Source organism: Chaetodon trifascialis (assembly GCF_039877785.1).
Source record: "Chaetodon trifascialis isolate fChaTrf1 chromosome 24 unlocalized genomic scaffold, fChaTrf1.hap1 SUPER_24_unloc_1, whole genome shotgun sequence".
Classification (NCBI taxonomy): Eukaryota; Metazoa; Chordata; class Actinopteri; order Chaetodontiformes; family Chaetodontidae; genus Chaetodon; species Chaetodon trifascialis.
This window is the reverse complement of record NW_027255838.1, coordinates 331,743-343,202: the sequence shown is the minus strand read 5'-3', so window position 1 is coordinate 343,202 and position 11,460 is coordinate 331,743. Positions and strand designations below refer to the sequence as shown.

At 41.8% G+C, this 11,460-nt stretch overlaps 1 non-coding gene across 1 annotated transcript; it reads right to left on the bottom strand.

Annotated features, from left to right (window-relative positions):
• Positions 1 to 2,694: 2,694 nt before the first annotated feature.
• On the bottom strand, positions 2,695 to 2,813 carry LOC139328442 (5S ribosomal RNA). Its single transcript, XR_011601973.1, has one exon. It is a non-coding gene; the product is annotated as a 5S ribosomal RNA (ribosomal RNA).
• Positions 2,814 to 11,460: the final 8,647 nt, after the last annotated feature.

Here is an 11,460-nt window from a genome sequence, read left to right as displayed (position 1 = left end):
TTTGTAAGTGTAAGTTCCCCCAACTCTCCATCTGTACCCACTCGTTTCCTGTCAATGTCCCAGTTTTACAGCAGGCTGACAGTAAGTTGTTTTAGTGATCTGTTAAGATTTAATGGTTCATACGTGTGTCACTGCTTAGTGTTGACAGGTCTATCAGAGTTTTCACAGGTTCACCATCAGTTAGCCTGGAGTAGTGTTTACTAGTTCATGACAGGTGTCAATTGTTTCTGAAGGGATTTCTCTGGAATAATTTGATTGTTGCTACGGAAACGAATGATCTCAACGGAATGGTGATGTCATCTCTGATGGATCAAAGCCATTTTGAGACCTATCAAAGGACTGGAGCAGGGCTTGGAAGCACAGGTCCTAGTTTATATGAGGTTTCACTCCAAGATGTTGCTGGATTGACTTGCGAGTCTTTTGGGAGGTGCCTGCCGTCCCCCCTTTGTAATTGTGAGTGTATTGTTGGAACCTATCACTATACCCCCCGAGTGGTTCCTGTACCAGCGTTGCTGGGCTGAACCCATGACATGGTGGCAGCTCAGTTTAGTTGCTGTTTAGGATACTGCATGGATATCTGCCCTTCAGCCACAGCAGTGACATTTTAAATGAAAACCCTGAAGTCAGAAAGGAGCTTTCTTCAAGTAAGTCATAAACTTACTTGATAATCCATTGTTATCCAAACAACAAGCCGTGGTGTTGCACAAGGTGTTGCTGGGTTGACTTGAGAGGCAATATGGGATGTGCCTGCCGTCACACAAATCATCAGTGAAATCACTCTTACTGAGTTATTATGTGGACTGATTTGGAAGAGAGCACTACACTACACACCGTGGGGTCCCCTACCTCTGTACCCACTCGTTTCCTGTCAATGTCCCAGTTTTACAGCAGGCTGACAGTAAGTTGTTTTAGTGATTTGTAAGGATTAATGGTTCATACGTGTGTCACTGCTTAGAGTCGACAGGTCTATCAGAGTTTTCACAGGTTCACCATCAGTTAGCCTGGAGTAGTGTTTACTGGTTCATGACAGGTGTCAATTGGTTCTGAAGGGATTTCTCTGGAATAATTTGATTGTTGCTACGGAAACGAATGATCTCAACGGAATGGTGATGTCATCTCTGATGGATCAAAGCCATTCTGTGTCCTATCAAAGGACTGGAGCAGGGCTTTGAAGCACAGGTCTTAATTTATATGAGGTTTCACTCCAAGATGTTGATGGATTGACTTACGAGTCTTTTGAGAGGTGCCTGCCGTCCCCCCTGCGACGGTGCTGCATATATTGATTGTAGACAGATCATGAGACTTGGCCTCCAACCATGTTTTGATATGACTGAATCCAGTTACTGTTGTTTGTGTTTCAGGTACCATGAAATCTTTTTTTTTCTTTAATCTGCTGCTTTGGCTTTGATCTCTTTGAAGATGTGGTACTCGGAATGTTGTGAGGTCACAACATTCCACACACCGGCTTTAAAAGCAGAGACAAACCCAGTTTAGTTATTATTAGTTTCAGCATTTCAACGGTGAATGGCGTACTGTTTGATGGTGGCAGACGACGAGCACGGATCAGTGTTGGGTCTCCAATCAACAACTTGGTGAGTAGTGAGGAGAAGTTTGGAAAGATTCAGGCTGGCTGTTTACCCATCTCCAGTTTTTATGCTAAGCTAAGCTAATCAGCTGCATACCCAAATGCCACATAGGTCAAACTATTGTAATTACGTTTCAGTCGTGGGTTTTGATTCATATTGGAAATGAGATGCTATTTTGTATAGATACAAATTATTGCAAGGGGTTTGATTTGTAAGTGTAAACAATGAATGGGCCTCAAAGGACTACAGACCTGTGGCACTGACCTCCCACATTATGAAGACTCTGGAGAGACTTGTCATGAGAAGAGCAGGTCCAGAGTTAATCACCTGCAGGCCATGCTGACGGCTGACGTGCTGACATGCTGAGGTAAGCGTATCATCTCACTTCCTCTTTCTGGTTGCTGCCTTAGGAGTAGCGTGCGTTTGTCACTCTTGTTCCTCTGAGTGCAATTTGCTCTGTGTTTTGTTACAGCGGCCTTTTATCCGCACTCTAAAGTAACATTAGTTCTGCTCAAGCACCCATAAGTCTGTTTATTTAGCGACCGTCAATTTTATTTGTCTACGCGCTTGTCTGCTCTGCTAGCTACACCAGCTTAGCCTAGCAGCTAGCGATGGCTTCTCTCTGTCCCTCTCCAGCTCTCTCCTGCTTGGTGTGTCACATGTATAGCTATTCCTTTCCATTCTAACACAAACTGTCACTTAGTAATTAAATATTTAGTTTGGTCTATTTCAGGCCGCGTTCAGAACTGGGTCAGAAGGTCAAATGTAGTCCGTATTAATTCACCTCTGCTATGGGTTAGCAAGGTCTGATTAACTTGAGCAATGGCTCATTTTAAACCTTAGATTCTGTTCTTTCAAATAAGTATAAGCTTTCCATTCTAACACAAACTGCTAGTTGGTAATTAAATATTTAGTTTGTTCAATATCTTGCCGCGTTCAGAACTGGGTCAGAAGGTCAAATCTTCTTTTCTGCTCCTGTTCTGCGGGAGCAGCCTCTCATGGTTTCACTTGTGTGTTGCAAGCCCCCTGTTCCGTGGTGCTACTTTCTTCTCAGTGTGGACGGCCATTGCACCGAAGTCGAGAAGAAAAGGCTTACAGCACCAGAAAAGGCTTACAGCACCTGGTATTCCCAGGCGGTCTCCCATCCAAGTACTAACCAGGCCCAACCCTGCTTAGCTTCCGAGATCGGACGAGATCGGGCGTTGTCAGGCTGGTATGGCCGTAAGCCACAAAGGCTGATGCGCACAAGCTTTTTATACATGTGCCCTCGCTATGTACACTCTGGGGTGTGAGGGCTCGCTCCTTTCACGTCTTTCCAAATGTCGAGGCCGCTTTTATTCTTCACTCCAACAAATCTGATTTCCAACGGAGACAAGTCAATCAATGGATATACTTTTCTTTGCACACACGGGCCTGATGGAGCAAAGTTCAATGTGCCCCCTAACCAACAGCTTACACGTGCTTCTTTCGGAGAAATTTGTTATCACCAGCATGAGCCATCCTTGCCAAGGCAATATTATTTGTCATAGTCTTTTTGTATGATATCACGTAGACACATATGTTGTTGATTTCCTTTTTTATGCTGTTTTATTGTCTGTTGGGATGCGTGGATTCACCTCTGCCCTTCTTGAGGAGGATACAGAGAGCTGGGGGGTATTCCAGGTCGGAGGTTCAACAAACTCTGAGTTTATCTCTGAACTCTGAGTTGACTTACTGTGAGATGGGAAACTCTGAGTATCCGGTTCCAGAACAGCTGATCTGAGTTAGTTCAATCAACTCTGAATATGTTAACCTTGAGTTGTGCGCGTGCATAACCACTATAAAAAGCCGTCATCAATAGATCCCCGATACCACGAGTCACCATGACAACTGAAAAAAAAAACAAAGAAAAAAAGAAAGAAAGATCAAGTTATTTTACCCCGATGGAGTTGGAGGTCTTATTGCAGGCCTATGTGGAGTATGAGCACATATTTCGGCGTAAATATATCACCGCTGCAGCAGCGAAGGAGAGAGAAACGGCATGGGAGAAAACTGCTACCCGAGACAACGTGTAAGTTTGAATGTACTATTCCATTGACTTAACATTTAACCGTACTTAAGATCGTAGCATACAGTTATGAATGTAAATAGGAATAAAATCTGATTTTCATTTAGGTGCAATCCAACAGGGGAGAAAGAATCAGCGAAAAATGAAATATAAAAACATCATTCAAAAAGGTAAGGCATATTTTGCTAGGCTATGATTGTACCTCCCTTTGATTTTAATTTAATTTTTTTAATTGACTTTTAAACAAAGTGAATATTCATTGGCGACTTCAAGTAGTAATTTAAACCCCTAACAACATGTTGTTTTAACATGTCATCTCACTTAATATCCCACTTAGTAGATTAACACTTGATACAATGTTTACACATTTTTATTTTATAGGTATTGAGGTCATTTAAAATGTGACGATGTGTCCACGAACACTCAATAAAATACTAATTTAAAAAAAAAAGATTAACATTTGAGTTCTGCTCAGCCAACAGAGAGATGGCAGAGGCCCGAAAAATGGGTGGAGGACCACCTCAACCACCAAAGTATTCTGAAACAGTATATTTTCCTTCATCACAGGAGGATGATGATGATGATGATGAAACACTGTCTGCTGCCACAGGGAGCAATCCAGAGAGGCCTACTGAAGTGTGTCTTAATATTATGTAGAGCTACTGGCAGTGCTCTGCCCATTCACATTCCTTTACATTCTGGAGTGGAATGTGGAGTTGGACATGTACACTGAAGTGATGAGCATAGATAATGGACAAACAACTAGCACATTCTTGTCCTTCAACAGAACGACTGGGCATCAGCAGGAGGAAGGTCCATCAACTTCCACAGGGCGGCTTGACACAGTCAGATTTTTGGTCAATACCATGTTAAATCTGTATGTAGAACTGTAGGATTTAAATGTCATCCATAAGTTTCCCAGTTACCAGTGAAGGAGTTGTATAGAGTCGACCTCATGAAGAGTATAGAGAAAAGTGAAAAGGAAATGGTCTATTTGGATCGGCAGATTAGAAAAACAGACCTTGAAATTCTATTACTGGAACTCCAGTTGAGGTGGATGCACTTCACAGGTGAAATATGTTAATGGATGGAACTATATTACAAATCCTGACTGCTGCTTTTGTACTTTTAGGGAATAAAGAAGACCAAACCACATGTGAATTTGTCATTATTTGACTGTTTTAATCAAAAGTAGTTTCTGCTGTTTAGGTCCCTTACAGCCCTTCCATCCTGGACGTCTGCAGGGTGGATGGGATGGTCATCCTCAGGGTCATTAATTTGTACAACAGGGTGTTGCTCTCCTCTAATAGTTGCAATATTATGGAGAACAACACATGCCACAATGATGTCACATGCCCTCTCTGGGATGACCCTGAGCTAACACAGGCACTGGAACCTGGATTTGAGTATGCCTATGGCCATCTCAACCCAGGCTCTAGTCCTGCAGTGGGCCACATTAAAACGTTGTTGGGGCCCCGGCTCAGGGTCAGGGTAAGGGGTCAACAGAGTGGGCTGACATGGATAGCCTCAACCCCCCAGTATCAAGCACTCCTGTAATTATAGAGGACACATTTGAGTGTATTAAAAAGGGAGACAAAGAACATTTGTACAAGTTTTAGCTTCCTTACCTCGTGCAAATCTGTTGCTCAGACTACACTCCCAGTAGATCCAGGAGTCATGTACAGAGCTAGGCCACCTGGCTTCTACATTTGTAATGATGTAAGCTGCATCACATATGATCTTCACAGTGCAGAGAATGACATGTGTTACAGTGTATTGTAATGTATACATTTTCATGTACAAAATTTTTAAGATGGTAGGTCATAAACCTGGACATTGATGCTCTGAAAGGATTTTCTATTCATTAATTTTGAAGTGGTATGAAATCACTTTCTTCCATAAGTAGTTCATCAAACCGGTACTGCTGCACTTACTGCTTCCTATACTACTTGCACAAATACTATCAACTACTTTTACTGTGTACTTTTCCGGTAATTCACTCTCAAAATCCCTTACCGATCCCAATAAAAGCCATTTTTGTCTAATTTTGACGTGGGATAAAATCAGTTTCTTCCATAAGTAGTTCATCAAACCTGGACTGCTCGTCTTACTACATCCTATACTACTTCCGCAAATACTATCAAGTAATTTAATGTGTACTTTTCCAGTAAGTCACTGTCAAAATCCATTATGGACAGTAATAAAACCCATTTTCGTCTAAATTCTAAACAGGATAAAATCAATTTCTTAAATAAGAAGTTTATCTCGAATAATTTTTTTTTTTTTTACTTTTAAAAAATCATTTCAATATGACATTCAACACATTGAAGCCTGCATAACACAGACACACAGAGAGAAAGACAGATGCTTTATTTTGAAATCTGACCGATTTTATTTATGAACCTAACCCCTGACAACTCAGAGCTGAGACCAGGAGGCAGAGCTGCAGTCCTACATGCTTCTCTGCACCTCCATTAGAGCAGTTACCCACCCAACACTCCATAGAGACTGTGTCTGCCCCCCGACCACATAAACTAAGTAAACCAAAAATACAGAGAAGAGGAGTTAAACATAAGAATCTGATTAAAATTAAAACAACCACTGCAATAGTACAACAAGATAGGAGAATTAAATGTGGACTCCTTAACATCAGATCTCTGTCCTTTAAAGCTGTTCTAGTAAATGAGTTAATATCAGACCATAATATTGATTTATTTTGTCTGACTGAAACCTGGCTGTGTCCTGAAGAGTATGTGAGCCTAAATGAAGCTACTCCTCCGAGCCATATTAATACCCACATTCCTCGAGGCAGCGGCAGAGGAGGTGGAGTTGCAGCCATTTTTGACTCAAGCCTTTTGATCAACCCTAAACCTAAACTCGACTATAACTCATTTGAAAGCCTTGTTCTCACTCTTTCTCATGAGAAATGGAAAACAGTGCAGCCACTTTTATTTGTTGTAGTATACCGCTCTCCTGGTCCTTACTCCGAATTTATAGCTGAGTTCTCGGAGTTTCTATCAAGTTTAGTTCTTGAAGCAGATAAAGTAATTATTATAGGTGACTTTAATGTACATGTCGACGTTGATAATGACAGCCTTAGCACTGCGTTTATCTCAGTATTAGACTCAGTTGGCTTCCGCCAGAATGTACATGAACCGACTCACTGTTTTAACCACACCCTCGACCTTGTTCTGACATATGGCATTGAAATCAAAGACTTAATAGTCTCCTCACAGAATCCTCTTATATCAGACCATCATTTAATAACTTTCGAATTCATATTACCAGACTACCAGCCAGTAGGCAAAAATTCTTATACCAGACTCCTGTCTGATAGTGCTGTAGCTAAATTTAAGGATATGATCCCATCAGTATTTAATTCAATGCCATGTCTCAATACAACAGAGGAGTCTTATGCTAACGTTAGTCCCTCCCAGATTGACTTCCTGGTTGATAGTGCTACAGGATCGTTGCATATGACACTTGACTCTGTTGCTCCCCTAAAAAAGAAGAAAATTAAACAGAGGAGGTTAGCTCCATGGTATACTCCTCAAACCCGCAAATTAAAGCAAACTTCACGGAAAATAGAAAGGAAATGGCGTTCTACCAATCTGGAAGAATTTCGGTCCGCCTGGCAAGACAGTCTTAAAATATACAGGAAAGCCCTCCGCAGTGCCAGGGCAGCCTATTACTCTGCACTAATAGAGCAAAATAAGAACAATCCCAGGTTTCTCTTCAGCACTGTAGCCAGGCTGACAGAGAGCCATAATTCTGTTGAACCATGTATTCCTTTAGCTCTGAACAGTAATGACTTCATGAGCTTCTTTAATGATAAAATTCTAACTATTAGAGACAGAATTCATCGACTCCTGCCGTTAACAGGTACTGTTTTGTCTTCAAACGCAGAAATCGTAGAAACTGTTACTCAGTCTGTCGCAGTCTTAGACTGTTTTACTCCTGTTGACCTTCACCAACTAATTTCAATAATTTCATCATCAAAATCATCTACCTGTATTTTAGATCCTATCCCGACTAAGCTGTTTAAAGAAGTATTACCTCTAATTGACTCTACAGTTTTAGACATGATCAATCTCTCTTTATCAACAGGCTACGTACCACAGTCCTTTAAAGTAGCTGTGATAAAACCGCTACTTAAAAAGCCTACTCTTGATCCAGGGGTTTTAGCCAACTATAGAGCGATATCCAACCTTCCCTTTCTCTCAAAAACTCTTGAGAAAGCAGTTGCCAATCAGCTGTGCGACTTTCTAAACAATAATAGTTTATTCGAGGATTTCCAGTCAGGATTTAGAGTGCATCATAGCACAGAGACAGCACTAGTTAAAGTTACAAATGACCTTCTAATTGCATCTGATAAAGGATTTGTCTCTGTACTAGTCTTACTGGATCTTAGTACTGCATTTGACACCATTGACCATGGCATCCTATTGCAGACACTGGAACATTTCATTGGCATTAAGGGAACTGCGCTAAGCTGGTTTAAATCCTACTTGTCAAATCGCTCTCAGTTTGTACGCGTTAATGACGACTCCTCTGTGCTCACTAAAGTCAGCTATGGAGTTCCGCAGGGTTCTGTGCTTGGACCAATTCTATTCACCTTATATATGCTTCCTTTAGGTAAGATTATCAGGAAGCACTCAATAAATTTTCATTGCTATGCAGATGATACCCAGCTATATCTATCAATGAAACCGGAAGAAACCAGTCAGTTAACTAGACTACAAGCATGTCTTCATGACATAAAGACCTGGATGACCTGCAATTTTCTGATGCTAAACTCGGACAAAACTGAAGTTATAGTAGTAGGCCCTAAACATCTTAGAAAGTCACTTTCTGATGACATAGCAGTTATGGATGCCATTGCGCTGGCCTCCAGCACCACTGTAAAGAATCTGGGAGTTATCTTTGACCAAGACATGTCCTTTCACTCCCATGTAAAACAAATTTCAAGGACTGCCTTTTTTCACCTACGTAATATCGCAAAAATCAGGCATATTTTGTCTCAAAATGATGCAGAAAAACTAGTCCATGCATTCGTAACTTCCAGGCTGGATTATTGCAATTCTTTACTATCAGGCTGCCCAAATTCGTTGCTGAATATCCTCCAGTTGCTCCAGAACGTTGCAGCACGTGTTCTGACAAAAACCAGGAAGCGAGATTCATTTCTCCAATACTCGCCACTTTGCACTGGCTCCCTGTAAAGTTTAGAATAGAGTTTAAAATTCTCCTCCTTACTTACAAAGCCATAAATGGCCAGGCACCTTCTTATCTTAAAGAGCTCATAGTACCTTATTGCCCTACTCGAACACTGCGTTCCCAGAATGCAGGTCTACTTATGGTTCCTAAAGTCTCAAAAAGCAGAACAGGAGTCAGAGCATTTAGCTATCAAGCTCCTCTCCTGTGGAACCATCTTCCAGTCTTTGTCCGGGAGGCAGACACTGTCTCTACATTTAAGAGTAGGCTTAAAACTTTCCTTTTTGATAAAGCTTATAGTTAGGGCTGGCTCAGGCTGGTCCTGGACCAGCCCCTAGTTATGCTGCTATAGGATTAGATTGTCGGGGGACCTCCAAAGATACACCGAGCTCCTCTGTTCTTCTGTCCCTCTCCATCCGCACGCTCTCATGTCCTACCACGGCGTGTTACTAACTTAGCTCCTTCCCCGGAGTCTCTGTGCTTTGTCGTCTTGCAGGTTCCCATGGACAGTGGCTGAATCTGGATTGTGGATTTCAGCTGCGTCTCCTGCCTTGGCCCTGCCTGACATCCACTGCAACTGCTACTGCTGTTATTACATCCACTGTCACTGTTACTGTGACTGCATGTCTGTCTCTCTGTCTCTGTCTCTGTCTCTGTCTCTGTCTCTCTCTCTCTGACTGCATTTCTGTCTGTCTGTCTGTCTGTCTGTCTGTCTGTCTGTCTGTCTGTCTGTCTGTCTGTCTGTCTGTCTGTCTGTCTCACTCTCCCTCTCTTGCTCTTCCTCTCTCACCCAACCGGCCGAGGCAGATGGCCGCCCACCCAGAGTCTGGTTCTGCTCGAGGTTTCTGCCTGTTAAAAGGAAGTTTTTCCTCGCCACTGTCGCCAAGTGCTTGCTCATGGGGGAATTGTTGGTTTCTTTGTAGATAAAAGAGCTTGGTCTGTACCAGCTCTATATGGAAAGTGTCCTGAGACAACTTCTGTTGTGATTTGGCGCTATACAAATAAAATTGAATTGAATTGAATTGAATTGAATTGAATTGAATTGAATTGAATTGAATTGAATTGAATTGAATTAGCTTGCTCTTAACATCTTTTATTTGCAGGTGGCTTCCTCCACCTCTAACTCTAACCCACATTTGGGGTTCCTCTTCCTCCATGACCACCACTTCGACACTTCTGGGTTCCCAGGAAGTCTGGAGTGCATCCACAGATGTTCCTGGAAAGGTCCTCCACACGAGAGCAACTGCAGCAGGTAGATGTGCAGTCTGTCATGTTTCTCATTTTATAGATGAATACACACACGTGTAATTATAAACATATACACACACGTACATACAACTTTATTTATACAACTAATTTCACCTTCTTGAAACTCAGGAAAGATGCAAGTAAACCACACACACACAACTGTACCTTCCCAGGGGTCTGATGCTGCCACCACTGCTGCTGCTGTTGATCCGTTTTTTGCCTTAACTGTTATCATGTCACAACGTCTTAACTCTCTGGATGATCTTGTTCACTTCGAAAGGCTAAAATATCCACCGCTGAGACTTCTGCCTGGACAGTGGAGACTTACATGATGTTGATGAATACAGATCTGAGGATCTGGACTCACCTGAAGACTCCTCCATGGCTCCCACAGACAGTCAGAACACCAAGTCCACCTGCAACCATCTCCACCATCCAACACTCAATATATAAAGTCAGCACATTGTGCATTAAACCAGCTTTGATGTAAGACACAATAAGAGAAATGATCTTTCATTTCATGTCATTTCCATTATTTTGTGGTTCATTTTTGGTGATGATGAAGCTCCTCAGTCCAGTTTTTAACCTGTTTTTCTGTTGTTGTTTTTCCTCTTTTTACATTGAATACAAAGAAGCTGCAGGACAGAAAAACTCCATTAAAATCAAACTGATTTTTCTCAATAAATTCTGCGTCTCTGATTGATGTTGATCAAGTTTTCTTCTTTTCGGTTGTTTCTCATGTTGAAGTTTGAAGACTTTTCTAAAAGTCTTTGACAGATTTGTTAAACAACGATTTCCAAACTTGTTTTTCTGCTTTCGAAGATGAAACTTGACTCCAAATCAGAGTTTGAGTCACAAATAGTATCACGACGTCTTATCAGCCACCAAAACCTCTGCTGGTCCAACTGAAGACTTGTTGGTGGTAATGAAGTTGTTTGAATGAAGTGGACGTCTGCTCACGAGGTCCACGTCCCTCAGGTTGTCTCTGGTGTTGAGGGAAACCTGTGCTGCTCTCGCTGTGGTCACTTGTCTTAGATCTTGGACGTTGCTGTCTCCGTCCTCATGTCTTCATACTTCAACAAACAGTTCAATCAGTTTGTGCTCACTTGATTCTTGCTTCAGCTCGATGTTGTTGAGTGAAATGAACCATGAAAACACAACATGAAGTGAAACCATCAAGATGATATCTGATATTTTAACGGTTATCCGTCTCCTTGATTTCTAATAATCTGTATCAGCTCTGAAAAAAGCGTATCGGTGGACCTCTAGTCCTGATCTGAGAGACACAACAAACACTCACAGCAACATTCAGCTTTGACTGCAACAAGATCCACAACTGAAATCAACACACAGCTGAAGGTTCAAGTC